General features: G+C 41.9%; 1 protein-coding gene and 1 long non-coding RNA gene across 3 annotated transcripts in view; one reads left to right on the top strand and one right to left on the bottom strand.

Annotated features, from left to right (window-relative positions):
* Pacrg (parkin coregulated) overlaps positions 1–27,521 on the bottom strand; it is a 414,782-nt gene that overhangs the window by 320,157 nt on the left and 67,104 nt on the right. The gene's annotated exons all lie outside the window — the stretch shown is intronic.
* Positions 8,415–27,521, top strand: part of LOC121144452 — a 41,598-nt gene continuing 22,491 nt past the window's right edge. For both annotated transcript variants that reach the window (XR_005881806.1, XR_005881805.1), the window contains exon 1: positions 8,415–8,635. This is a non-coding gene — a long non-coding RNA (uncharacterized LOC121144452). The remainder of the gene's footprint in view (positions 8,636–27,521) is intronic.

Here is a 27,521-nt window from a genome sequence, read left to right as displayed (position 1 = left end):
TGTCTGTCTGTCTGTCTGCCCACAGTGTGAATAAACCTTCTAATAAATCTCTTGCTCAAAGGGGGAATTTTTTTCTCTTTTTTTTGGTTTTTCGAGACAGGGTTTCTCTATGGCTTTGGAGGCTGTCCTGGAACTCGCTCTGTAGACCAGGCTGGCCTCGAACTCACAGAGATCCGCCTGCCTCTGCCTCCCGAGTGCTGGGATTAAAGTTGTGTGCGCCACCAACGCCCAGCTGGGGGAAAATTTTTTAACAAGATGCCTTGCTTTCCCCATCCCCCAGACCTCTCTGACCTTTGGAGACAACAGAGGTTAAGGCTGTCAAGCCTTTGTTCCTGCAGGGAAGAAAAGAGCCTATCTTTTCCTATCTCTCCTCTACCCACCACCCAGATCAGCAAGAGAAAAGCTCAGCAAATGTTTCTAATCAAAGTTTTATACACCCCTACAAATGAAGATTCAAAGATGCAGGGCAACAGACACTCCCCTCCACCACTACCCCACCCCACCCCCACCCCCTGCCATGTGCTGACAGTTAACAGGGATTGGAGGGCCAGGCAGAAAGTTGACTGGGACAGAGCATTTTCTCTAGGGGCAGTGAGAAAGAGGAGAGAATCCAGCCAGTGTGCTTCTGAAGACAGCAAGGCTTGGGGAGACAGGAAGTGGCGGGAAGCCAGCATGCAGGCTCTGTGACTGCTGTGACTGGAAGCATTGTAGTCCTATTGCCAACCTTGGACAGCACGGAGGACAGGGAGGGCCACAGAGTTTGGGATGGTAATTCTGAGTCCTGCAACTCCTTCAGTTAGGTTCCGTAATGAGTTTAATTTCTAGTCATGTGAATTCAATTGGAAAAAGTAGTTCCGTTTGGTTTAGATATAAAAGCTCAATAAGGCAAAATAGAAAAGTTCTCAAATAGTTGGATAGGATGTATTCTATCACACATTAAAGGAAACAAAGACTGAGGAATTGGAACCCTTTAATGAAATGTGTTTAACACTCTACCTTCCTTACAGTAACTCTGGTCATTTTTAAAACCTACTTTTAGATGTGGGAACAAAGGGGAAATGGCAAATAGAAAAAGAGAGAAACTCATTTCAGTAGCCCCTTGGTTAGGTGATTAGTATCCTGTACTTCAAAAAAATGGAGAACCCCAAGAAGTCTCCAGCTTAAAACCCCTGAAAACAAAAATGAGGCTGAGACAGATGCATGTTCCGGTGTCCTAATTGGTTTTCAGATGGGGCCACCAGTTACTTAGATTATTGTCAGGGCTCAGAGTGTGAAGCCCCCAAAACACTCTTGTCATGTGGAGTACTCTCTACTGAGAGGAAGCCAGGCAGCAGTCTGCAGGAGGATCCTGTCACAACCTGTGCCCTCTCTCCTGTGTGGGCCTTGAGAACCGGAAGTCCCTCAGTGTCTAGCCCAAGGTATCATGGAACTCAGAAGAGCACTCTTTCTCACCCCTCTGAGGAGCGTCTTGTGACAGGAAGGAAGGGAGTGTGAGACAGGAATGCCAAGAAGAGAGTGAGCCCAGGATTTGCCAAGTTTCCCAGTTTACAGCTTCCCCAAGCACATTGAACAAGTAAGCGTCGGTCTTTATTTCTGGAGGACCCCCCCCCCCCCCGGTCACAAAACTCATGCTGAATTCGCGTGTTATTTTCACTTGTGTTTGTTTGTTGTTGTAGTGGCCTCAGTCCTGTGAGGTTCGGCGAAGATAGTGGTTTTTCATCCTATGATATCCTTAGGTATTACAATCCAGGGTCAAAGACTGCATTCTCAGAATATTCAAGAGTTAAGACATCAGCACAATTACCGTTATCAACCTGGAAACTGAAATTAACAGCTGATGTTTTGCAGTAGCTTTTCACAAAGCATGTGGTTGTCAGGCAATAGCAGGAATATCTTTACATTTGCTTTTAAAGAGCCTTCTGTTGGGTCATGTAAAAGGCAGGTTGTGATATGATGGGCAGAGAAGAAATAGGGATAGGTGACACAGCTGCATACCTTCAACAAAGTGTGGACAATGAGCACATTTTACGTTTAGATTTGGTTTATTGCAGGATCCCTAAACTTAAAAAAAAAAGTGCAAGTGGATCATGAGGAGAAATCAGAGTCTAAAGTGATTAATTAGACCTGATTTTGTCTCGAACAGATTTACTAAGCATTTTTCAAATAGCCACAATGTTTGTAATTACCAGAACCACACCTCCATTGGCCGGTCTTAGTTACTTCATGCATGAACAACAATCTGATTGAGCACTCTTGTTAGGGTTTCATTCTTCGTTGTAATTAGCCATAATCATAGCCTTCCTGGGTGCATGAGAATGTACAAGCAAGTATTCACAGCCTAAACCCATTTGAATATGAATCTTCTCAGTGAGGAGCAATAAAGCAGGAGAAACAAAACAGCTTCTCTAGGGAATCCTGCAAGCATCTCTCTTCTGACTCTGCCCCTTCAAAATGCTCCCTCTGCAGTCTCTGGATTCTATTTGCTAAAACAAGGGTGGCTTAATGAAGACAATGGCCCATTATTCCTTAAGTGACACAGGAGGGCCCAAGTGTTACAGGCTTAGTTCTTTCAGTCTTTGCCAAGGACACAAGGAACAAAAGAACAAGCAATTGTGTGTGTGTGGGGGGGGAGAATTCGGCCTGGGCTTCACTTGGGGACCACTCAGAGTGAGCCAGGGCCATGCTATTCTTATGCTCTGAGGAGGCTGGTGCAAGCTTGCTTTCTTCTCTTTCCTCCCCTCTTCACCCCCCTGCAAATGACTCAGGCATTACAGAAAAAGGCTCCAAGCAGCAGGAATCGAAAACAAAGGCTTAGTGGAGGAGGGGTGACATTTCTGATCCTGTCCCAAGCACATTCATAGTGAGCCACCTACTGGCAACTCCTCTTTTCCTTCTTTCAGGCTCTGGTCCCCTAACCTCTGAAGGGAAGGAAGGCCTTGGTGAACAGGCTGGAATCACCTCATAAGGATTTTCAGCCAAAAATGGAGAACTAAAATTCACAGGGACAGCTTCCATTGCCGTCGTGAGACTTTGAGAGAAAACACAGTTTGGACTCAAGGAGAAGTATGGCAAAATGTCAGGCGTGGAGAGTTGCTTAAAATGCTGTGTGCACGGCACAGAAAACTAAAAGATGGCTCAAATGACTCATGAAGTTAAGTCAGCAAATCAGCTCGATGAGTAAGAGCACATCTAATGGTCTTGCCCATGCCGAGCTTTCAGTGCTTCAGTGCGTTCATTTGTGCAGTGTTTTGTTGTTAGTTGTTTGGTTTTGAGACATTGCACACAGCTAAAGAATTATCTGAATTCTTTATTGCATTTTTACCATGGGAAGCTCAAGGGTTGTGATGGGATCCTTGATGATTTTCCGATCATCCTATTGGTTTAGGAAATGCACCATCTTGCTAAAGAGAGTGCTCTACGGCCAGGTAGTTTAGCTGAAGGAATTTGTGCTACTGGAGCCTCTGTGTGTGTGTGTGTGTGTGTGTGTGTGTGTGTGTGTGTGTGTGTGTGTGTAATCACAGTTTAAGAACTGAATGAGACTGTGACCTTTCCAGTGGAGTATGGCATAAATTTTGAGGTTGCTAGAAGTGGCCAAAGGCAGAAAGTGGGGATCATGAAGAAAGGGATCATGACAATCAGTAAAGGGCCTATTGCTTATGTTGAATCATGTCTCCTGCCAGGTGTCCCCTATGACCCTGTTAAGTCCTACAGGGCCAGGGTCACATTTTCCTAAGAAAATGATGTGCTTGGGGGTCACCTTGCCCACAAGGCAGCAGTGGGCATCCTTTTACACATCCTTTAGCACAAGCTGCATTCATACTGATGTGAGAACTTCCTTAGAATATGTTCTGATGGTCTCTCTATTGAGGCTCTTATCCTATTTGTAGGCTATTTTATTGTTTAAAGCTACTTTATCATTTTTCATAGAATAATATGTGATTTCAAACAAACTTCTCATACTCAAATCACTTTGAAAAGCACAAGAACCACCTCCATGACCACAGACATTAGTTTAAACTGAAGGGCTGGCAGAGGCCACCATTCCTAATAATTTCAACATGACCATTACTTGGCATTTGGCTCTGTGGCTGGTGGGTGCCTTAACATACATACATTGGCTCTCCTAATCCTTATGCAAGCCTTAATGGGTGTGGTTACTGTGATGCTATTATCCCATGGACATGGACAGTGCAAACCCCAAAGACACTGGACAAGGTTAAAACAGTGAAAGATTCAATGACTGCCCAGGACACAGGGCTAATTGATAGCATGTCTATAATTAAATGAGTGACTATGGTCAACTCTCAAGCCAGGAGCCATTAACACCTGGGTGGGGCCTGCTCTGCTGGCCAAATATGAAAGCTGTATTTCCTGAGACTATGTAGGTGGAGGAGTCTGTTACTGACATAACAGATTATCAGTCACTCCTGGATTTTCACAAACAAGAAGGAACAAGCTTTTACATAATTTAATTCTGTATATACTAAATGCTTATATGTGCAAGGTACTATGCACAGTTAAAGCAAAGAAGATGAACACAACAAAAACTTTTAATTGCTTTGAGATCAGAAAGGATATAGTCCCTTATTTCAAGGAATCAATAAAAATTCTATAAAGCGAACATAAAACAAACAGTTTAAGGCATAAAATGTGTAGACAAGACCGCAATAAACACAAAGAGGGTCTCTAATCTTAATGTATGTGCTCTTCCATGCCCCTGACCCAGAACAATGCATGTGTATCATTTGCTAGGAACAGCAAATGCAGAGGTTGAAAGCAACCTCCTAAAATGAGTACCCACCATAAATATTGAGCACAATAGCTATGGATATTAGTTAATTAACAGTACTGTTTGTAATCTGGGTCAGTCAGGGCCAGTCACTTTTTCCCTTGTAACACTCCGTTAAGGATTGCTGTAAAGTATCCCATTCCTGTCCCATGCCATGCTTCCAGTGTTAATAAAAGAGAGAGCAAAGCTACTCTTCTCTATGGTCAGACATCCCACAACAGACAGACCGCCCTCAGTCGGGCACAGACTCAGACTCATACAGCAGACAGAAGATAGAAGACACAGTGAGCACAGAAGAGAATTGAAATCTGAGCTCACTCTTGGTTAAACGACACCAAGGGGAAGGGCTTTGACTTCTTAATGCAACACCATTGCATTATTGGTGACTCAGAGTTAATCATTACTGCATTTAATCCATGCAGTGTGTCTCTGAGGAAGTTTCCAGAAAGGTTTAATTGAGAAGGGCACTCTAAATGTGGACATCCACCATTCATGGCTAGAGTCCCTGACTGAATAAAAGAAAAGAGCAAAACAAAACAATAAAACAGAAAGAAGAGATAGAACAGAGAAAGCCAAACCAGCCTTCTTCTCCGTCTACTTCCCAACTGCAGAGAGAGCTGACTAGCTACAGACACACCCACCACCAGCAGTGATTTTACTTGAACACATGAAGAGATCGGAAGGTCTTATACAATATATATGAGTAGTTTAAGTATATTATCTGTAAAACTCCCAAATAAAGATATAATTAAAGCTGGGATTCATAACCGTTTCCCCTAGAAACCCTGCTCATTCTGTAGCTTTGTGAATCTAAACACTCAGGGTTACAGATCTCAGAACTGTATGACTTTAGAAAATAATGTTTCAGACAAAGTCATGATAAAATCAAGCTAGTCTACAAACTCCTTTATTAAGGAAGTTGCAACAGGTAGCAACTCATTACTAAACCTACTGATGAAGTTACAAGTAGTTAAAGCCATCAGAAATTACTGAGCACTGAGCTGTGAGAAAACTGTTGATTATTTACTGTCATTTGGTGTATAGAAAGCATGCCTTTTCTCTTTCATGTATTTTAAACCTACCTTATTGTTTAGGTACTTCAAAATCTTAACATTAAGGATATAGTTTAGCTAGATAGCATCTGCCTAGCATGAGACCCTGGGCTCGAACCTCTTTGCCAGAACAAGTAAAATGCATGCCATTGTCTAATCTGTGGCTTTCAGTTCTATAATTATCAACACTACATGACAGTTTTAAATAGTCTCCACAACTTTAGTAATACAATAAAAGTGAGTAGGAATAACAATTCAAAGGGAGTAAGCCACAGATTGATAAAGACAGAAAATATTCACATGGAGCCTGTACAGATCACAGCTTAGCTGAGGGTCAGCTCGCTAGGCTCCATGCTCCCAGGGAAACACCGTTTGCAGTTGGGACTCTGTCAAGCATGCAGTTGTGAGCACAGGATCAGTGGGACTTCCTTAGCAGTGGGTCGTGGCAGGGAGGATGGGCGTAACCCAGACCCAAGTCCATCCAGCCAACTGTGGGACCTGGCGGGGCCTCCCCTTCCTGTCCTTTCGTGTCTCACTGCGCCTTCCTGTGTCCTCTTCGTGATGTCCCTGCTCTGGGTGTTACATTATATATTACGTATATTATTTACTGTATACACTAAAAAGGCTCAGGAGCAGTCGCAGTGGCCTTTTTCCTAGAACAGCCTTCACTCCCGCGGTGCCAGTGAACCAAACTGCTTCTTGCTCTTCTCGTCCTCATAGCTCTGAGGTGCACGGTCTCCCTTGCCTGGAGCGCTGCCTCCTCCCTGACCACGCTTCCCTCTTGCCAAACCTCTAGTTTTCACATGGCACCAGCTCAATTACCAGCTCCTCAGTGCACAGGCCCCCAGATTTCCCTAAAGTGATGTGAGTAGTTCCACGGGACTTTTTTTATAGTGGTGTTAAGAATGTGAAGTGCATACCTACCCATGTACTCATGCGCACACGTCTCACCCGTGGGTTTCTGACTACTTCATATCAAGCTCCTGAGTGACAGCCATTGAGGACAATGGGTGGCATGAAGTACATAGCCAGCATCATCCAACTGATTAGGCATGATATACGCCTTACACTAAGGCAAAAGAACTAACATCCAAGAATCCTGAGTAAAGTCTCAGAGAAGAGAAACAGGTATTTCAAATTTTATGACTTCATAAAAAATGGCGCCAGGGTGGGGGGGCGTCTCTGAAAGTACAGAAATTGGTAACTGATTTGAAAGATGGAAGAAAAGAATTCTAAAGATATTTACAGAGCTTTCCTTGATACTCTGTAACACGACAGAACCCTCACTGTAACCACGCTTCTGCAGATTACAGGCATAGTTTTATTTGTCCATGAAGAGGTGGTCGGATGTACTGTGAGACTGGGACTGAGAGTCTCTGTTGTGTCCATGGTTACCAAGGGTCACAGTGTGCCTCCTCCTGACTGTCTGGCAGACGGACCGCATCTTTTCTGATTCCGGCCCCACAAAAGCTAAAGGACACCTTTCAGCAAGATGCTATTTTAGGGAACGTCCTTTCTTCGACTGCTCACAGTGGGAGTTGAGTTTTGACAGCCTGTCAGGTCCAAAGTCTCCACCCACCAGAAGCAAGCACCTCCTTTGCTCAGTCACTGACCGGGATCTGCAGGGCCAGCCTCCTGTTTGCTCTGTCTGCTCTCTTTGCTCTCCTTCTATTTCTGGATCAGGTTTTCCCTCACTCCCAGTGACTCCTGAGCATACCCTGCTGGGCTGCTTTTCTCCAGTTAGATCTGACATATCATCCACAAAATCCCTTACAGAAAAGTATTTCTAAAAGACAAATCTGTCCAGGTCTCTGTCACCTTAAAACTTTCCGGTGCCTTCGGTAAAGAGCCCGCACTATTCAGTGTGGCCATGGAGTTCTGTATAGCCAGGGTTCCTTATTTTCACCCACTCTAATGGTCTTTGAAGTCCAAGCCACTTACTACAACTTGTGATTCTTGTGTCGCACCCTGGCATTGGTCCCTTTGCCTTGGAGCACACACTGGTTCCATTAGGCAAGCTCAGGGTAAGATGTCCCCAGGAATACTTTTCCTCCCCTGCCTTTTCTGCCTTGAGTATCACATCTTTTTTTCCCAGTATAGCTGTCTCAAGTCTTGGTCTGAGCTTCCATCTTCATTCTGAGGCCAGCTTTGCATTCAAAAACTATGTGTTTCCAGAGACTGTTGGTAAGTAAAAATAAACAAGGTATCCTGACGCCCTACCATAGAGTGTGATGCTGCGGGTACCACAAAGTAGCCATGAACCCTAACAGTAAGCAGGGCAGGGGAACCAGCAAACATCACAAGATGAGAAATGCTGCTGCCCACCGCCAGAGTTCCGCATCCTCCAGCGTTCAGGGAGGGAGTTCTGCGTTGGCAATTCCCAAACCACAGTACAAAGGAGGCATCAAATGATGGGCAAACAGGAAAAAAGCCCACTCCAGGAAGGAGGATGACAGAAGGAGGCCAGGACTACTGTGAAACCCGGCAGGGGTGGGTGTGGAGCCTGGCCCCAAGGCTGCCTTTCTTCTTTAGAGACTTAGACTTAACACAGTCGATGCTGCCTCCATCCAGATTCATTCTTTTCCTCCTCCTTGGCTGGAGGTACCCACAGCAGCACCTGGTGGCTCTCCCAGCTTCATCAGGCCTCCCGCCTCCCTCGGAATTGTCTCAGATACTTCCTGCACGTTTGCACTTATGTTGGCTTCTGCTTTCCTGTGGGTGATGGTGTTGAATGGGCTGCTGAGGAACAGCCAGAGCATGGTATTTCGTGAAGACCAAAACATGGGATTACTGGGTAATGTATGCTAACATGGGAACGGAATGCAAAGACTGAATGGAGCAAACCAGCAATTAAATTTAGCAGCTGGAGGCAGATCAGCACCTTTCTATTAAACTGTAAACATTCAATTGAAGGAAATCATCTAAATGAAGCTAGACAGATCATATGGGTTACCTCCTAGAGAGACAGAGAGAGCTGGACAGAGTCTGCAGAGGTCATAATATGAAATGCTTCATTTTCTCTCTACTTTGATTCTCTGTATTTAGTTCATCCATAATTTACTTACATATATGATTTTTAAAAATCCAACTTTATTTTGTTTCTTTCTGAAGTTTTTATCCTCCTTCCAACCGCCTTTGAGGAATGCCCACCCTTTCTTCTTGCTGTATAGTGGCTCCTTCGGTTTAGGAAAAATGTAGACTCATCTGTGCAGATGTCACTTGTACTTTCTTAGATTGCTCTGACTTTTTTTTTTACTTTATCAAGTTTAAGCCTAACAGAGACAGTTCTTCTCACTTTCTTCCTTGAAAATGGAATCTTATTCTCAGGCATGTTTGCTCTTCTGATAATTTTTGGATCTAGTTATGTGAATTTCAGCCAAAAATGATGGGACTATTATGTTGCTACTGCTCACTCATCAGTGTTTTGAAACAACTTGTTCCCGTTTGCTTTCCGTTGCTGTTATAAACACCAAGAGCCATTGCAACCTTGAGAAGAAAGGGTTTGTCTGGCTTACAACTCCAGGGAACAGTCTACCCCATGGAATCGGGGCAGGGAGTCAAAGCAGGAACCTGCAACAGGAACCACAGGGAACCACTGCGCTTGTGGGCTTGGTCTCTGGTTTACGCTGGCTCTCTCATCCAGTTCAGATAAGAACCATGCCTAGGGATAGTTCTACCCACAGAGGGGGGTCCTCCCACATAAATCATCAGTTAAGGCGGTCTCTCAGGGATACAGCCATAGGCCAGTCTGCTCTAGGCAACTCCTGTATTGAAGCTGCCCCTTCCCAGGTGACTTTGGCTGTGTCAAGTTGACAATAAGAACTATGCAGCACCTTACTTTTACGTCCCCTTCCCCTTGGCTACCGTCCCATTACCTGCCAGCTCTGCCTCCTCCTCCTCCATCTTAGCTTTCCAGCTCCCGCTGTGCGGATGAAAACTGCTTTCAGAGGCCAACCAAGCATGCACGCTTGTGACAACGCAGGCGTTTCTGTTGGTACTTCATTTTAGCTGTGTACTCAGGGTGGTTTAATAGTTGATTCACAGGGGTGCCAAGACAGTCTTCCAGCTTGGTGGTTAATAAATGCTCATTTCATCCCTCGGTATCCAGGCAGAACAATGTGCCTCCAGGGTTGCCCTTCAGAGCCTTCCCCTTCCCACTTCTCCTCTTTCATGTCTTCAGAACTGAACCCAATTTCCTGCATTTATATCCCTGAGTCAGACGGGCCGTTCCTAGGAATTGTGTAAGCTATCACGTATGTAAGTTTTTGCTCCTCTGCCACTCTTCAGCTTTGAGGCAGTTAGTATTAAAGTGGGAATGATGAGCCGGACATAGAAACAGCTCCATTGCAACTAGGGATGAGCCCTAAAGTGTGAAGCCACCAAACCTACATGATTGCTAGTTTTACACTTCAAAACAGGAAGATAGCCTACAGCTCGCATCCCCGTGTTCTGGAACCCTTTGTTCATGACAGTCTCCTCTACAGAGATGTCATAGCACTAAAAGTCTAGAGCAGTAACTCCACACACACGATAAAGAATTAAAACCAAGGAGGGATGTGTCCCAAAGTGAAGGAGAGAGAAACAGAAGACAGGGCTTCCTCACTGACAGGAAGCTTTCCTCTCTACATAGGTTCTATGGATGCAAGACCTTTCATGGGCAGAAAGAGAAATGTGGTAGGAATGTAGTAGGATCACCACCGAAAGGAAGAGGGACAAAGGCAGGGGATACATATCACACACACACACACACACACACACACACACACACACACACACACACACCCGCGGCCCCCCTTTGACTTGTGAGCCTGGGGATAAACACACAGGGACTTTGGGGGAACATCAAGGAAGAGAGCCACCTGCCCCTCTGCAGTGTGAGACCTTGCAATAGCCACCTCTCATGCTGGCTTCAACAAGGCAGAGCCGATGTGTGCAACAAAACTCAGGGGAGCGAAAGGCCAGGAGAGCAAACACAAAAAGATGTATAAACTCAGAGAAAAAAAGAAAAACTCATTTTTTTTTGCCATTTTCAATACTGTACGATGAGTATGCACAGCATCAGTCAAAGGAGAAACATACAAATCATGGTAAAGTCAAACATCACTTCAAAACATGCAAAAGCATATCCAAATTCAGGATTTAGGAGAGGAATGTGGTCAACAGAAGGCGAAACAAAAGACAGAAAGAGAAGAGAGGAGCCACGTTATTATTTTTAACACTTCCTTCATATTTGAAAGACCAGTTTTACTCAAGAGTTTCACATAAGCAGCGTAATACCTTTCATTAAAATAGGCAACAGGAACTTGAAAGGTTAAAGACTGCACTGAATTATTTTTAACTGAAATGAGTCCAGTGAAAGGATGGACTGCAAGACCTGTACTAATTTTCTTTTCTGCAACAGGCTCCCACGGATGGTGGCAGGGCCGCTGAAGGGGGTATCACCTCCCATCTGGACCCACAGTCCCTTCTGCAGGGCTGGAGTGTCACCAGCCTCTGGTTTTCTTCATTGGCAGGATGTAAGACTAAACATACATCTTAAATAGCGTTTGTCAGTAACTACATAAATACATAGTCATTAATAGAGTACACAGGGCTCATTACCTACTTGTAGACGGTTAAGCAGAAGCTATTTTGCTTGTTTAGTGATTGGTTTATTTTATCACCCTGGAGGATATGTACCAAGAGTGGTGTCTGAGGATGGGCTAACAATTCCAAATGGAACTTCCTTCTCTGTTACTAACTTACAGACATTTTAGGAAGAGCTGGCAGAGAGCAGGCTGTGGCACCTTTAACTTAGAAACAGATTTGCCTTATAAACAATTAGGAAGAGGCCTACAAGTGGCAGACTAATGCCTCACCTATATTTTGCATGTTAAATCGGGTGGGAGTGGCTGATGAAACAATGTTTCATTAAATAAGCCATTCTAAAGAATATTCATCATGAGGAGGAAAAAGAAACAGGGATAATGAAAAAAATGAAATAGTTTGGCTTGCATAATTGATTTCTAGCCTTATGGAAGGAAATGAAAAACTAACTAAATATCAGGCAAGTCCTTGAAACACAGTGCCAAGAAATTTAGTAAAGGTATTGATAGGCAAGCATATATATTTAAATCAATTTTATACCTTTTTAAACTTAATATATTATAAAGAAAAGGGATTGAATATTCAAAACAACCAAGAAAACTTCTGTTGCAAATTTTATTGCTAAGTACATAAGAACTAAAATTTGAATTGGTATTTGGGCTATGACCCGTGAGGCCTGAAATCACAGCTTCTGAAGCTGGAGAAGTAACAAAGTAACCCAAAGGTATCAGCAAGAAGGCCTGGACGGAGACAGAGCCCAGCTGTGCTTTAGAACAAAGGCCCAAAGGCACGGTGGCAATGGCTGGGAGCATGCCAAAAACCTGAAAGCCTACCTATTTACTTTTTACAATCATTTTATTAAATCAAATACAGCTAAAATATGAGTGTTTTGCTAGTAGAAGTATGGACTGAATGCAAATGCCAGAAATGCATGTGTATATGTGTATATATACACATATATGTTTCATACATACACATATACATACATATGCACATATTAGTATGAGAGATACTAAATATTTGGGACTTGACTATACATATGAAACTGGCTTAAATGATTTAAATAATTAAAAGGTTTAGACCTATTAGGTTTGTATTCCTTAAGTAATCACTCTGGCTCTAGACAAGGTTTAAAAACTTCATTTAAAGCTGATTTTAAATTTTCTAATTAAATTACATATATTTTATATTTTGCACTATAGGTAACATTTTATACTTTTTTAGTAGCTACTTAATATTTCAATTATTGGTAACAGTTAATTTAAGAGACCACATTAACAATCAGGTATGTTTACAAAATTCCTCATGTTTTTTCCATTCAGACAGAAAACTATGGCGTCTGCCAGGTATGTGAGAATGGAGAGCTAAAGGCTGCAGGATTTCTGTTGTGCAAAATGAAAGGGTTTTGGAAACCTGTTGTACATTGATGTCACTGTCCTCAATATGACCAAACCATGTAAATTAAAATAGCAGAATTGGAAATTTTTTGGGGGGGTGTTAGTTTTGAGACAGGGTTTCTCTGTGGCTTTGGAGGCTGTCCTGGAACTAGCTCTTGTAGACCTGGCTGGTCTCAAACTCACAAAGATCCACCTGCCTCTGCCTCCCAAGTGCTGGGGTTAAAGGTGTGCGCCATCATTGTTCCACCCTAAAATCTTTAAGTCAGTCAGTATATTGTATTCTAAAAGAGAATAGGAGTGCTTTACATCAGAAAAACTGTACAAGAAGTCACCAAAGAGAAATGAAAGCATCCTCTACTGCAGGGGGGGTATCAAGTGTGATGTCTTCTCTGGACCATGTAATTACTAGGAAACAAGCTGCTGGGAGTCCAGGGAATGCATGGAGGGAATAGCATATTTGAATCCAAAACACTGTTTACTTTCCTCGTTCGAGTGCAGGAGGGGCACATGTACATGTGGAGGTCAGAGGACAACTTTCCAGAGTTGGTTCTCTTTTCTGTCATGTGGGTCCCAGGATCAAACGTCGATTGTGAGCTTGGTGGCAAGTGCCTTTACTGCCTAGGGATAGCACCTTAAGTGCTGAGGTGACTTTTTTTCCCCAGAATGCAGAGAAGCTGGGCAATGTGACTCAAGTCCAGGGGGATTGAAGCCATTCTGCTTCAGAGATGGTAGCCAGGGGACAGATGACAGAGGACAGATGTGTATAGAAGTGGCTCTGTTCCATACTGACTTAAGGTCAGAGAGTTCAAACCTATCCTTGCTCTTTCAGGGTTAAAGGCCTAAGAACCTAAGGTCTAAGGTGTGGCTACTGAAGGATGCTTGGCTTAAGGTGTGGTCACTGAATGTCTTGCCTAGATAACAGAAGAGTTGATCTAAGGTGTGGTCCCTGGATGTCTTAATACTCAAGGCTAGATAATAAGAGGTTTGATCTTAGGTGTGCTTACTGGATGCTTTGAGGATTAAGGAAGCAATTATATCTGTTTGTTCCCTGTATCATTGGTGAGGAAGTCCTTTTGCCTTCCCTGTCTTTCGGTTGGGGTATATAAGGACTTGAAGCAATAAACTTAGGGAGGATCCCAATACTCACTGGAGGCCCTCCCCACTCTATCTTCTGTTTCTTGTCTATTTCTTTCCTCAGCCCCCACTCCCCCTCTTGGGCACATTTGAACAGGTTGGCAGGTTCCCACACGGCTGCCCTTCGGAGTTATGAGAAACTGAACATAGCTCTGCACCCACACCTGACTACATGAATAAAGTTCTGGTGAAGAAATTCAATAAAACCAGGCAACATCACAGTTTCTTTCAAATGTTGATTAAATCTTTATTTTATATATTATACAAAACTTTTTCAAATAGAGAAAGTGCTTGAAAAGCTATTAGAATTGCTAATCTTTGGCTCTGTTGTGTAGAAGTGAAGGCTACCCCCTAACACAATGGTTTATTTGGAATCATCTCTATTTATTTGGGGGGGGAAAGGGAAATAAATAAAAATAAAACAAGTGAAAGGACTGCTTGTCTGTGTGGAAGCTAGAGGCTCAGTTCCTAAGAGGACAATGTTTTAAACATTAAAACTCTAGCTCAGGCTGCACCACTGTCTCCAAACAGCCTCTCATTATGAAGAGAATTTATGCAGAGGCTTGTCCTTCACAGATGTTAATTATCGGAATAATGTGGGCTACATTGTTCCTACTTTCTTGTACACTGCAAATCCCAGCAGAAACAAAGAGTACAATAGATGCTGGGAAAGTTGCATAGAATTTGTAAATGTTAATAACAAAAGCTGACTATCAAAACCACTTTAAACCAAATACAGCAAGAACTATAAGTTCTTAACTACTAAAAAATGAAATTTAGAAGCACCAGTGCATGCAAATTGGAATAGTGACACGACATATATGGATATTACAGCTATTAATGATTGGCTAATGCTTTCCTCTAAAAGCCCACCTTTCAATTGGGCAGAAAGGAAGTTTAATCAGAGAAGAAGAAAATAAATCTATCAAAATTTCTAAGGCCCTGTGATATCATTGCATGGTATTCTGAAGATTTCACCACATTTTGAACACCAGTACCAGAGGATCAGACTAGATGCTATGTGGCTGACATCTAATCAGCACTGACATATAGCGAGGGCTCAGGAAGTATAGCATCATGAAACATTTAACAAAAGGGGAATCCATAAATATCAATGGAGCACTAGTTACTTTCCGTGATGAAGGAACTAGGTCTGGAAGTCATACTTTAGAGACACTCATGTTCACTTCTCTCTGCCCCAGCCTCTCAGCCCCACCTACCATATAGTACACCCTAAGCACTACTATAGTAATTCAGTCTGATGTGACAGCAGCCATCTTGAGTGTGCTGACTACCCCCGAGAAACTTGGTCAGCTTCCCTCAAGAGCTTTCAGTGCACTGTGAGTAAACCAAGTCGGTGAAGAGGCCTGTGACTGGCCTCTGGCATGGCCATCACTACAACTGTGCCTCATGACCTTGATGTCAGTCCACCCCCAGTCCCCACCAGGGCTTAGGGAGCAACAGACGGTAAGAGCTGAGGATGGAGCAGAGAGTGGTGAGGTGCTGGTCTCTGGGCATGACATGCTCTTCACAAATGACCTGACAGCATCAGAATCTTCCCAGTTGCTGGTGATGCTACCTGATTTCAAATTTCCCTGAACTCAACAGTCTTCCCTGTGAACCCTGAGAATGTACCACATTTCAATTCCTGGATACCCACTTCAATTTGGCCCATGTTTTAACTGTACATTTAGCTTATGCCTATCCAGTGAATCCCAAACCACAACATACATCTCCGTTATTGCACAGTGGAGAATAGGAGGGGGCGGAGCACTGAGGTGGGGTAGAGAAACGCCACCAAGCAATAGTCCAATCAGCTGATGGGAGATGTTAACAGCATTCTCAAAGCAGACCACTGCTGCTCTTGGGACTCCTAAGAGACTGCTTCCAGGATCCCCACACACATGTAGACCCGCATTTGCTCAAGTTCTTTATATGAAATAGTGCGGTACTCAGGTGTCACCTCGCACATCTTGTATCCTTGAAACCATCCATTGATGGATCACAATGCCTAAATGCCTCATAAATGCTCTATTAGGTGTCACACCTATGGAGCTTGACAAGACAAAAGACTATGTATTCAGGACAGACGTAATCTTTGATTTGTATATTTCTGATGCATGGTTGGCTTTATCTGCAAATGCCAAAGTCATGGACAGATGGTAAACCATATCTCTTCCTTTAACTATAGCCCTCTTTTGCTGATCATTTCTCTACTGTGCTGATGTGTGAAGGTCTCTGAATAAGTATGAATGAAAAGCAAGTGAAACAGAATCAGAGATCTAAAACTAATGCTTATATTAGGACGGGTTCACAACACACAGTTAAAATAAATGTTACACACTGAAAACAATGGATGCTAGATTCTCTCTCTCTGATTCAGAATTTGAGTCTGTCCCTCAGTAGGCACTGGGATTAGTTTCAGGAGTAAGGGGTTTCTGGAGCAGGTAGAAGGTTCTTATGTGGAGGTGTCCTTCCGACAACCAGAGGAAGGGAACGTTCTTATCTTTGTGATAAGGCCACACCCTGCTCAGTCCAGTTCGCTACCATTAGACAGATACTCTTCTTTGTCCAATCCTAGTTCTCCACAACCGCTCACTTCTCACCAGTCCTACAACATAATAATTTAGGATCAAATATTTCTCCAGGTTTGCATGTCCTCATGAAGTAAATCTGTATGCTTTTCTCTTGTCAATCTGTCTTTTGTGTTAGGAGTCACCTCTCTCTCTATAGTGACAACACAGGCTTCCTGTCATCACAGTCTGGATTAGGGTATGCATTCTTTCAGAGCATGGTAAGTTGTATATTTAAATTCCCTTTAAATATTCCTCTACTCATGCAATTAAAAAAAAAAGAAATTTTGATCTATTTGTACTTCATCTGCTATAAAACTCTCACCAGGTTTACATTAAGGAACAGGTGAATATTTTATAACATAAATTTTAGGAAGCAAAATAAATGACAAAACATACTATAGTTACAAAAAAATTTGAATTCCTAATATAATACTTTGGATAGCTGGTTGGTCTCTCAAACACCCTTCCCCTTGCTAACTGATATGGCAGACAATAAGGCAGGTAGCTGTATTCAGTTTCCAAAACACACAAAATCTTGCACAATTTAAAATTACTTCTCACTTCACTCTTCTTGTGACAAGTTGTCTGCACTGCACAGAGGCTGGCTTCACCAATGACATAGGGAACTGTAGCCACCAGAGATCATACGGGATGGAGGGGAGCTCAGAACAGAGCTCTCGGCTTCACCTTCTCTTGCTGTTTCATTCTGTGCAACACAAGACACAGCTGCCACAGTAGATATTGCCGTGTTTATATACAGAAAAGGACATTTCTCTGCAAATTCTTCTGATGTGATCTCCAAAAGCATGAGTGTACCTCCCTGCAGGCCAGGCTGAACCAGGTTGGAACTCACTCCTATGCAAGTTGCTTGAAGATGGGATACAGTAGGCTCTTCCACATCCAGAGGAGGCTGTCCCTGGAGCTACATCCTTCCTGTTTGCTTCCTGTATCTGTATCAGCAAGGGCTTTGTCTTCTTTTTAATTAAATTTTTTTTTCATTTTACATACCAACCCCAGTTTCCCCTCCCTGTCCTCCTCCTACCCCTTCACCCTAACCCTTTCCCACCCCGCCCATCGACTCCTCAGAGGGGGAGGCTCTGCTGACTCCTTGGGGAGTTGGTAAAGTCTGGCATACCAAGTTGAGGCAGGACCAAGCCCCACACTCTGTATCAAGGCTGAGAAAAATAATCCTCCACAGAGAATGCCTCCAGAACAGAGCTTCATTTTCAAAAGAGAAGAGGAAGGGAACTTGCTTGGTTATTTAGTCTTTCTTTTATTTAAAATGAAAAGTACTGTTCACAGAGGAAATACATATTTGCATATGCTCATAAAATATTTACATGGAAATATACAAAATACAGTCATTTATGATCCCTTAATTAGTCTTTGAGTGGAATAAGAACTTAATGGAAATAGAATTTAATTCATTAGTGTTGGGCTATAACTCTGGCACCGTTTTTCAGTAATTAATAGGACCTGAAAGGAACATTGTTTGGTTTTTATTGCATTTTTCCCTTTAACAGTTTATTCTGTGATCTTAGTACATTTTAAGAAGTGAAAAGTATCAAGTTAAGACTCATTTTATTGAAATAATTTAGAGGATCGCAGCCCATGACCTTTAGTCACTGGTCATTTAATTAAAGCACTGCCTCAGGCCACACCATAAACTCCACTGCATCCACTGCACCCCATCCCACCCCACCCCACTGCACTGCACCCCACCGCACCCCACTGCACCCCACTGCACCCCACTGTACCCCACCCCACTGCACCCCACTGCACTGCACCCCACCCCACTGTACTGCACCCCACCCCACTGTACTGCACCCCACCCCACTGTACCACACCCCTCCCCACTGTACTGCACCCCACCCCACTGTACTGCACCCCACCCCACTGTACCACACCCCTCCCCACCCCACCTCACCCCACCGTACGCACTTGTGACCGTCGCCTCACCCCCATAGTATCACCAGCTCATGGCCTCTGTATCTATGACTTGTTTGCTTAGTTTACCCTCCCACCCGGGAAGTGTCATGTTGTGGAGCATGTCTGCTCTGCTCACTGCTGGAGCAGCAAATACTCAGGGAATGCTGCCGAATGGATGGGTGCTTCCTGCTGAGATTTGTCAGTATCAATCAGATACACTCAGGTAAAATCAGCAAGATTACCGCTCCAATATGATAAACAGCTAGAATTCACATAGACATATGTACTTTACATGTGAGTTCTGTTCATTGGCATGAGTGACACAGAATTTACATGTGAGTTCTCTTTATTGGCAAGAGTGACATTTGGTGAGCGGTTAACAGCCCTGTGTAACTCCAGTGCCAGAGGAACTGCTGCCCTCTTCTGGCCTCTGTGGGCACTGCATGCATGCGGTGCACAGACATACATGCAGATGAGATACTCACACACATAAAATAAAAAAGAATACATTCAAAACCTTTTTCTGAATCTGACTGTCGGGCAGTTGCCTGCTGAATGGGATAAGCAGAAGAGGAGGTAGAAATAATGGTGTGTTAGAGAAAGGACCAATGTGAGCAACCATTATCAGGAAAGAAACAAGATGTGCCCCTGGAATCTACACACAAAGCGACTATTGCTGTATAGAGGATAAAGTTGTTTGAGAACCCAGATAGTGACATGATACATTAACAACGTGCAGGACTTGTTATCATGAAGTTTCCTAAGTTTTAGAAGTATTAGTTACTCAAATACTAACAGCAGCCATTTCAGGAAGGCAGGGTTTACTTGGGCTAGCCATCTGATCCTAGGGGATACATAATCTGTCACAGCAGGGAAGGCATGGCAGCAGGCAGGTCCAGAGTGGGGGGAAAACAAGACTGCTTGGCTCCATGAACTAATCTAAGTTTGAAAATTTCTAACCAGTCAAACATTGCTCACACTGCTGTGAGTACCCTGTGCCTTTCCGGTCACCCTGTCTTCCCAGTGTGGCCATAGACCACAGCCATCAAGACCCACATTTCTTCTTCATGAAATGAGCCATCTGCTAAACTGCTGCCTGAGATTTGAAGCTAGTCTCAATTTTTAGTTTATTAAATGCAATATGTTATAATAACGAAGTGTTAAAATTATAACCCACATGGGCAGGAAAAGCTAGTGATTCCCAAACAGAATTATAAAAATCTTAAGTCTTATACTTTTTGACTTGTGGTTTTAATATCTGCAGTCTAGTCTCTGGCAGGTCTCATAATACATTTACAAAATATAAAGAAAAATGAACACAAATGAGCAATCCCTTTGTGTATACATGAGCACTTTTTCATTACCCAAGTGACTCTTCAAAATGGCAGTTAATATATCTGAAGTAGTTCTTTCAGGGAAGGGAGATGCTTAAAAAGCTAAATTCTCCCCAGTCTAATGTTATACTTTCTTTTTGAAAAATGCTTCATGATGTTTTAAAAGAGTCATAAAACTTTTTGTAAATGAGATGATGTTAAAAGATGCTTTCCAATAGATGATAAAGCCTGTTAAGAAATTCATCACTCCCAGGAGAGAAACGAGAAGACAAAGGTCTCCTTCAGATAGTCCTGAGCACCTTGATTTGCTGTTAAAATTTTATAAAGTGACAATTGAAATCCTAACTTCAGCACAAAATTAGGAACAAAATATAATATATATGTATATATGTATATATATACACACAATACTTATGTATTTCATATACATATGAAAACACAGGTTGCAATTATCTCATTCTTTGGGTCTTACTGTGATTTTTAGGAATAAAAAAATAACTTGTCTTAATTTATACATGTGTGCACAATTATACTCACAGCCAGCCATATGATGTGCATTATCTAACTGCCTTTAATAAGGCTATTCTGTGTGAAATACAGAGTGTTTCATTTTATTAATTGACTTTATACCAGGGAAGCCCTACTGATGGCCTCACACTAGGAAAAGCTTCCATGTTAGTGCAGTTCTCTTTGGTACCTCAGATAAGATACTAATGTATCTAAAAATATTACAGAATTAATGAAAACTTCTCTGGCCCATATGACTAAAGTCTATCAATATGAGATGACCAATTTAAAAATCATATACATCCCATCTCCAAAGAAAGAAGGCAGGTTCTAAGACAGCAACTAAAGAAGCAATTCAAGTCTAGGATGGATGCCATAGCATGAAGACAGATGACATAGCATGGGCCTCCTAAGGATGAGCTGAAAGTCAGTGTGCTGTAGAGGCTCAAATGACATAGCATGGGCCTCCTAAGGATGAGCTGAAAGTCAGTGTGCTGTAGAGGCTCAAATGACATAGCATGGGCCTCCTAAGGATGAGCTGAAAGTCAGTGTGCTGTAGAGGCTCAAATGACATAGCATGGGCCTCCTAAGGATGAGCTGAAAGTCAGTGTGCTGTGGAGGCTCAAATGACATAGCATGGGCCTCCTAAGGATGAGCTGAAAGTCAGTGTGCTGTAGAGGCTCAGAGAGGCCCTCATCCCAAGTCTGAGAGATTCCAAAGAAGAGGTCACTTTAAATTGGATCACAGCAGCTAAAATTTAATACGTTGGTATGAAAGAAACTGAAAAGGAGCAGATTCAAACTATGTAACCCATTGGTGACAGCAAGAAAAGCCATTAAGTAAAAAGCAGATACAAAAATAAACAGCTATATTTTTAAAAGAACAGAATACATTAAAGGATAGATATTTGTTAGAACTAAACAGAAGAAAATTCAAAGACAACTTGAAGTAAATAAAAGAGGAAATAGAATATTGTATTACAGAGAGATAGAGGGGAAGCTAGAATAGGAGGACTAAATAGGGAGTGTGATGGGAAGGAAGGAAGGGCAGAGGAGGAAATATGGGGAGGGACAGCTAACTCTAGAGGCCACTTGAAACACCGTATAGAAACCTACTACTGCAGAAACTTCTTATGAAAGGGATTTAAATGGAATCACCATATAATGGGGGAGATAATGTCTCGATATTTTATGCCACCAAGTAAAACCTCCATTGCCAAGAATAGGTTACATCTTGTGGAGTTGTTGTCCAAAGGGGTTCCATCGTTGACTAATGCCAAGACTATTGGTTATTCTCCATAACATAGCAGTAAGGTTCTACTGCTGAAGATACTCTTATTTATGTTACTGAACATGAAGAAACTGAGAAGCTTCACCCCTACTGACTAGAGTTCATGGTTCTGGAAGGTACCTTACATAGTATCAGAGGAGAAATGTAACTAACCATCAGTATCATTCAGCTACAAATCCTGAGACCTACAGCAGTGACTCACCTGAAAGATATATTAATAACAAACATTAAGGATGCAACAAACCACCTTTTGATTGTATTTAAAGCCCAATCCACCTGACACTGCTAGCGTGGCCAAGAACCTGAGACTAGATAGGTCATGGGCCTATGGGAAAACTTAAATACCATTAGTCTGCTAAAGGAACTTAGCAATAAAATGACATTTAATGACCTATTGCTGTGTTCATAGATCTGTGCATTGTTCAACCTTCATCACATAAGTGGCTTCTTGCAGTAGATGCTATTCAACATAGAAATCCACAACTAGACCCCATGCAGGGAATAAGAGACTTTGAAATGCTCAGCCCTAAATGGGGTGCCTTCATCAAACCCCTTCCCCCTAGGCTTAGGGATGGATGCATAAGAGGAGACAGAAAGACTGTAAGAGCCATGAGGGATGGTGGATGACTCCAAGGAAACCGTCTTCTAGACTCACCTGGGCTGATGCACATATGACCTCACAGTACAAACAAGACCAGTTTAAACCAGACAAAATCCCAGTTCTGAAAAGAGGAAGGGGATACAGTATTTCCTGTCTTTCCAAGAAGCTACTTGCAACTGATACCTACTGGGAAAGCGAAAATCTGTTTTCTCCAATGGAGAGTCACTGAATGTATCATCCACACTCCAGGGAAAGCCCATGTCCAGTATAGGACGAAACATACTCCAGATTGCATGTATATTTGTGAGGGTATTTTTTCGTTTCTTTTTTTTTTAAAAGGTAGGTAGGAAGATCTGGAAGGAGCTGGGGGTGTGGAATGAAAGTGATCAAGATATATTCAATGTAAAAATTCTTAAATGAGAAAGTAAGTAAATAAATTTAAAGAAGGGATTGAGGGAAGTAGGAGAGGGAAACTGAATTAAAGATATTCAGAGAGATGGGGGTTAGTATGAGAATATACTATTTGGATTGAATTTAAGAGGGACTCAAGGGACTTTGACAAAATAGTAACGCCTAGGTAAATATGTAAGCAGTCATTTTAAAATGCTGAGCTGAATGTTGGAGTTAGTAATGTACCATTGATATTTGGGATCCCCAGAATATATGGATCTAGAGGTATGTAGATTGACCTCCTGAAAGGTATTTCAAATGCAAAATTTATTGAAGATATATAACAAAATAATTTAAATAGAAGAAAAGCAAAATGCCAAAATTATAATCCCAAAACATACACAACTTGCAAAGTACTAAAATTATTATAGTTTTTCCATTTGAAAAGTTTGTCTATAGACATTAGTTGGGCTATGTCAGTAAATATAGGATTAAGAATGTGTGAGCTGTGCAAGAGAAATTAATGTGAGACTTGGTATGAAGTGAAATTTTTGGCAATTTAGTTTCTATTCCATATGACATTCTCCTCAGCATCAATGCCCAGTTCACCCAGGTTACAGAGCACTGTGTCATGCCCATTGTAAAACTCAGTTCCTCTTAGGTCACTATTGGCCAAGCACTGATGACATCACATAGCTTCTCTGTGATGGGACACATTCCAATAATACACGAAGTAAATTGGACTTGGTGGTTTTAGTAACACCCCAGCGAGGGTCTCCGATATCGTGTCTCTCCACATAACACAAAATGATATGTCAGAAAATCACACATATTTCTTTTTCTCAGAAAAACTCAACATGCAATTGAAATTTAGAAAACACGGTTGAGAGAAAACCACACAGTTTATAGGCAACTTGTAATTTTGAAATTTGAAGCACTCATTCAAAAGTAGGCAGATGGCTTCTTCATTATTCTCCTGTCTTCTGCTTCTATCTTTAAGTCAGAAACAAGATCTGTCACAAAACATTGAGGCTGGAAGGGTAAGGAGCAGTTGTCACCAAGCAGCTATGGCTCATTAGTTGGTCTTTATGGTGAAATATGGCCTTGCTTCCAACTCATCCCCGTCAATGTCACTATTCTTATTCCCACCCAGCCAGACAAACAGGGAGCAGGACGGACGGACAGACTGGTAGCAGATGGCAGTTTTGCTCTATAAATAGTGTGTCTTACGAGCAAAATGCCATGGGAGGGGACAGGGAAGGACAAATCCGAGGAGCTGCACTTCAGGGACTGCAGGCAACTGTGCACCCCCCTCCAGTGCAGTGCCTAGAGTCGGAGAAGACCCTGTGAGGCCGGCAGAGCAGGACTGGATGACATGGTCACACCAGACACTGAGTCTAGCTAACTGCTTTGCAGTCTGCCTGAGACCACTAAAATTTAATCTTGGGGCAGTAACAGTAGATTACTGGAAACATGAAAGCATAAGACAACTCTTGCAGACGTTTAAAGAGTGGAGGAAGAGAAGAAAATACAAGAGAGAGGACAGCAGTGACGGAACAGGGTAAAACATGGAGTCCACACACACATTTGTTCTAAGAATGAGATAGAAGATTTGTGACAAAAGTAACACTCCATGATATCACAAAAGAGAGAAAGTTTCAAATAAACAAACAATAATTTTGCAATACTAATGCAGGGACAAAAGTTATTAACAAGTTTTAATTATCAGAAATGGTGTGATTACTCACTCAGGTTGCCAAGCAACGCACACACAAAGCAAACAAGAGTAGGTTTTCATGAATGGACTGAGTATCAGACTGCTTTTAATTTCTAGCACTTATATTTAAGGATACAGTAATATTATCTTCTGCAGAGACATTGAGGGAAGCCATTATCACTTAAGAAAGTAATGATGTTTTATGCACATGGAATTTGAAAAGTTATACATTAAAAACATGAGGGGATTTACACATATTAAATAATAGTATTTTTAAATGAAATGGCTTAAAGATAGACATGAACAGAGAGGAATGTATCTAAACAAGAACCTGAGACTGGAAATTGATAGCTTAGAAAATATGGATTTTCATTTATTTAGCCTGAAACCCAATTTTACAAATTGCATAGGGTTATTCATTGGAGAGGAGATGTGTTACATTAGGGGTTGAAGACTAATGTTTAGTGATTTTGTATAGTTGTATACAAAGAACAGCAAAGAAATATGCTTCATCTACAATGAACTTTGAAAGCATCCTAAGCATGCACACACACACTCTCTCTCTCTCTCTCTCTCTCTCTTTCTCTCTTTCTCTCTCTCTCTCTCACACACACACAGACCAAGAGAGGCAGAGAGAGAGAGAGAGAGAGAGAGAGAGAGAGAGAGAGAGAGAGAGAGAGAGAGAGAGAGATTATCACATAATTGGGCATCACACCATGACAATTATTATGGGGAAACCGATGAACAGTGCTAATAAAAGTACAGATATACATGAAAACACATTGGAATACATATTTTCCAAGGGTGATGCACTGAAATTACATACTAACAGATGGTTGTCAGTCTCTCACAGAGCCAAAGTTCCATCAATACTGGGAATGATGAGGCAAAGGAATCCTGAATCCTAGGCCAGCCTGGACCATATGACAAAACTTTGTCTCAAAATTTAAAGTAAAAAACTAAATTTGAATACAATTACTTTATTTAACTGATATCCTTATAAACAAATTCACATCTAAATTAGTGCAGCAATTTCAATACTACATATGTAAATAGTGTTATATTCAATTTATGACATATTTTAGAGAATATAATAAATATTACAGTTCTGTTTTTAAAAATTTATTAATTTGCCCTTTCTTTGTAAAGCTATATAAAGCTGTTAAAATTCATAGAATGGTATGCCCCTACCATTGTAGTCTCTTAAACAAGCCTTTCAGTGCTCCTTAAAATTTTCACATGAAACGTTATCTCATCAGAGTAAAATAAAAGCTATCCGAAGGAAAAAGACCCAAAAGAACATGTCAGGGTGGATTTTATTTCCTGTCTACATTTTGTCACTTTCCAATTTTTCTGCTGTAAGTGTGTGTTACTTTCAAAGCAGACAAATTAGAAGTCTGAAGAAATACATATAAACACATTTTATGTACTAAAAAGTCATGATACCTGCTGCCTGCCTGTGATGTGCAAGGCAAGGTGAGCCCGAAATGCCTCCAGGGATGCTCGCAGCTGCGTCCAGTAAGGGCGCCATGATGAGTCAGTTACTTTTCCCATTCTTCAGGGCTTTCTTATGTGAGGAGATAGGCATGTATACATTTCATACTAAGAGCAACACTTCATAATTAGTAATAACAATTCCCATATATATTTTGGGAATATGAGTTCAATTGAGTAGTCTACCAATACTGATTTTCACATTAAACTTACAAGGTCAGGAAAACGCTTTTGACAAAGGCGAAAAATATTTTCCTAAAATTATTCCTTCAAAAATGGATTAAAATTAGCATAATTATTTATTAACTATTTATCACTAAAAACACACTCTGTCTTTGGAGTTATGGGCCACTCTAAGTAAAAACATGAGAAAATGACAGTTTTTCATGATCAAACTGTCAATCTGATTCCACGTGGAATGTGTAGAACAATGTTGGATTTGCACAATGCTTTAGTAAAAGGTGAGGATGAGTGACGAAGAGGGGTGCAAACAGGGAGCTACTCCAGAAATTACAGCTTGGCCTAGAGCCGGAGACTCACCTTCCAGGAAGACACAGGAAACACATCAAAAGTCTCTCTGTCTCCATACAGAATTTTCTGATGGGTGACAGCACACGCTTTCAGTTGAAAGATTCAAGGACCACTGCTCCAAGGTGGCAAGGGTCACCAGTAGGAGGGTGGTAGCAATCTCATTTCTTCCTGGGCTATTTAAGTGACAACACACTTCCATGGCAACAAGACCTTCCATGCCATCAAGCACGGGCTCTCTTAGTTCTTGGCAATGGTGTCTAGTCAGAGAAGCAGTGATGATTTGTTTTCTTCTAGCTGTCTATCTACAAAGATGTGCAACTCACAGCACGATGGTGTGTTTCCCCTGGGGCCCAGGGAATGTGAACTGTCCTTAGCCAATGCCCAACAAATCACTGTCACTGAGCAGTGCCGGCCTTTCCCTTCAATCTACAGGCTTTCCAGAGTTATAAATCAGTTGACTTCCTAGCTCGATGAGATGGCATATGCCCTAGTTTGAGGAACAGATGGAGGTTTGGGGGAAATTGTTTCTGCAGGCTTGCTACAAGCAGCTCTCCTCCATAAAAGTGAACCATTCACACTAATTCCTAACATAAATTATGTTGGCAGCAGGGAGCACTGGCCCATTCAGCAGAAAACCTTACACCCACCTTCAGAGGTCACCCGACCCATCCGGATTCAAGTGATTTCTGACACACACTGTGTTTCTAGGCTGTGCACATGGAAGGAAGAACGATTTACATCAAATACAAGGATGGAATTGTGCATGGAAATAAACATAACCTCTAAGCACAGAACTGTACAGAAAGTAAAACACCCAAACACAGCACTATAAAACAACAGCCAGAGGTTTATTTTCCAGGATTTCTGGAATGACTCTGGCTGTTAATTAATCATAGGAATTAACAATAGAAATGTGGTATCTCTCTCCTACAAAAATAGGGTGAGTTGTCACTCGTCACTAAGCCCTGTTATCTACCTCAAGGTTTTGCATTTCTCAGAAGCAACAGAAGCCCAGGACAGTTCCATGAGAACATCCATCCTTCTTCATGGAAAGCCGATTATTCAATTCAAATAAATTTGCCTGTATGATTTCAGAAATCAGCATTAGCTTTACCTTAAGGGCGACAAGCAGAGCATTAATTTTGTTTGGAACCCTTAAAAAATTGAAACATTTAAGAAACCGAAGGCACCAAA

This window comes from Mesocricetus auratus, unplaced genomic scaffold (genome assembly GCF_017639785.1).
Source record: "Mesocricetus auratus isolate SY011 unplaced genomic scaffold, BCM_Maur_2.0 Super-Scaffold_100018, whole genome shotgun sequence".
In the NCBI taxonomy this organism is placed as follows: Eukaryota; Metazoa; Chordata; class Mammalia; order Rodentia; family Cricetidae; genus Mesocricetus; species Mesocricetus auratus.
The sequence above is the reverse complement of the archived record's forward strand: the minus strand, read 5'-3'. Positions and strand labels throughout refer to the sequence as shown.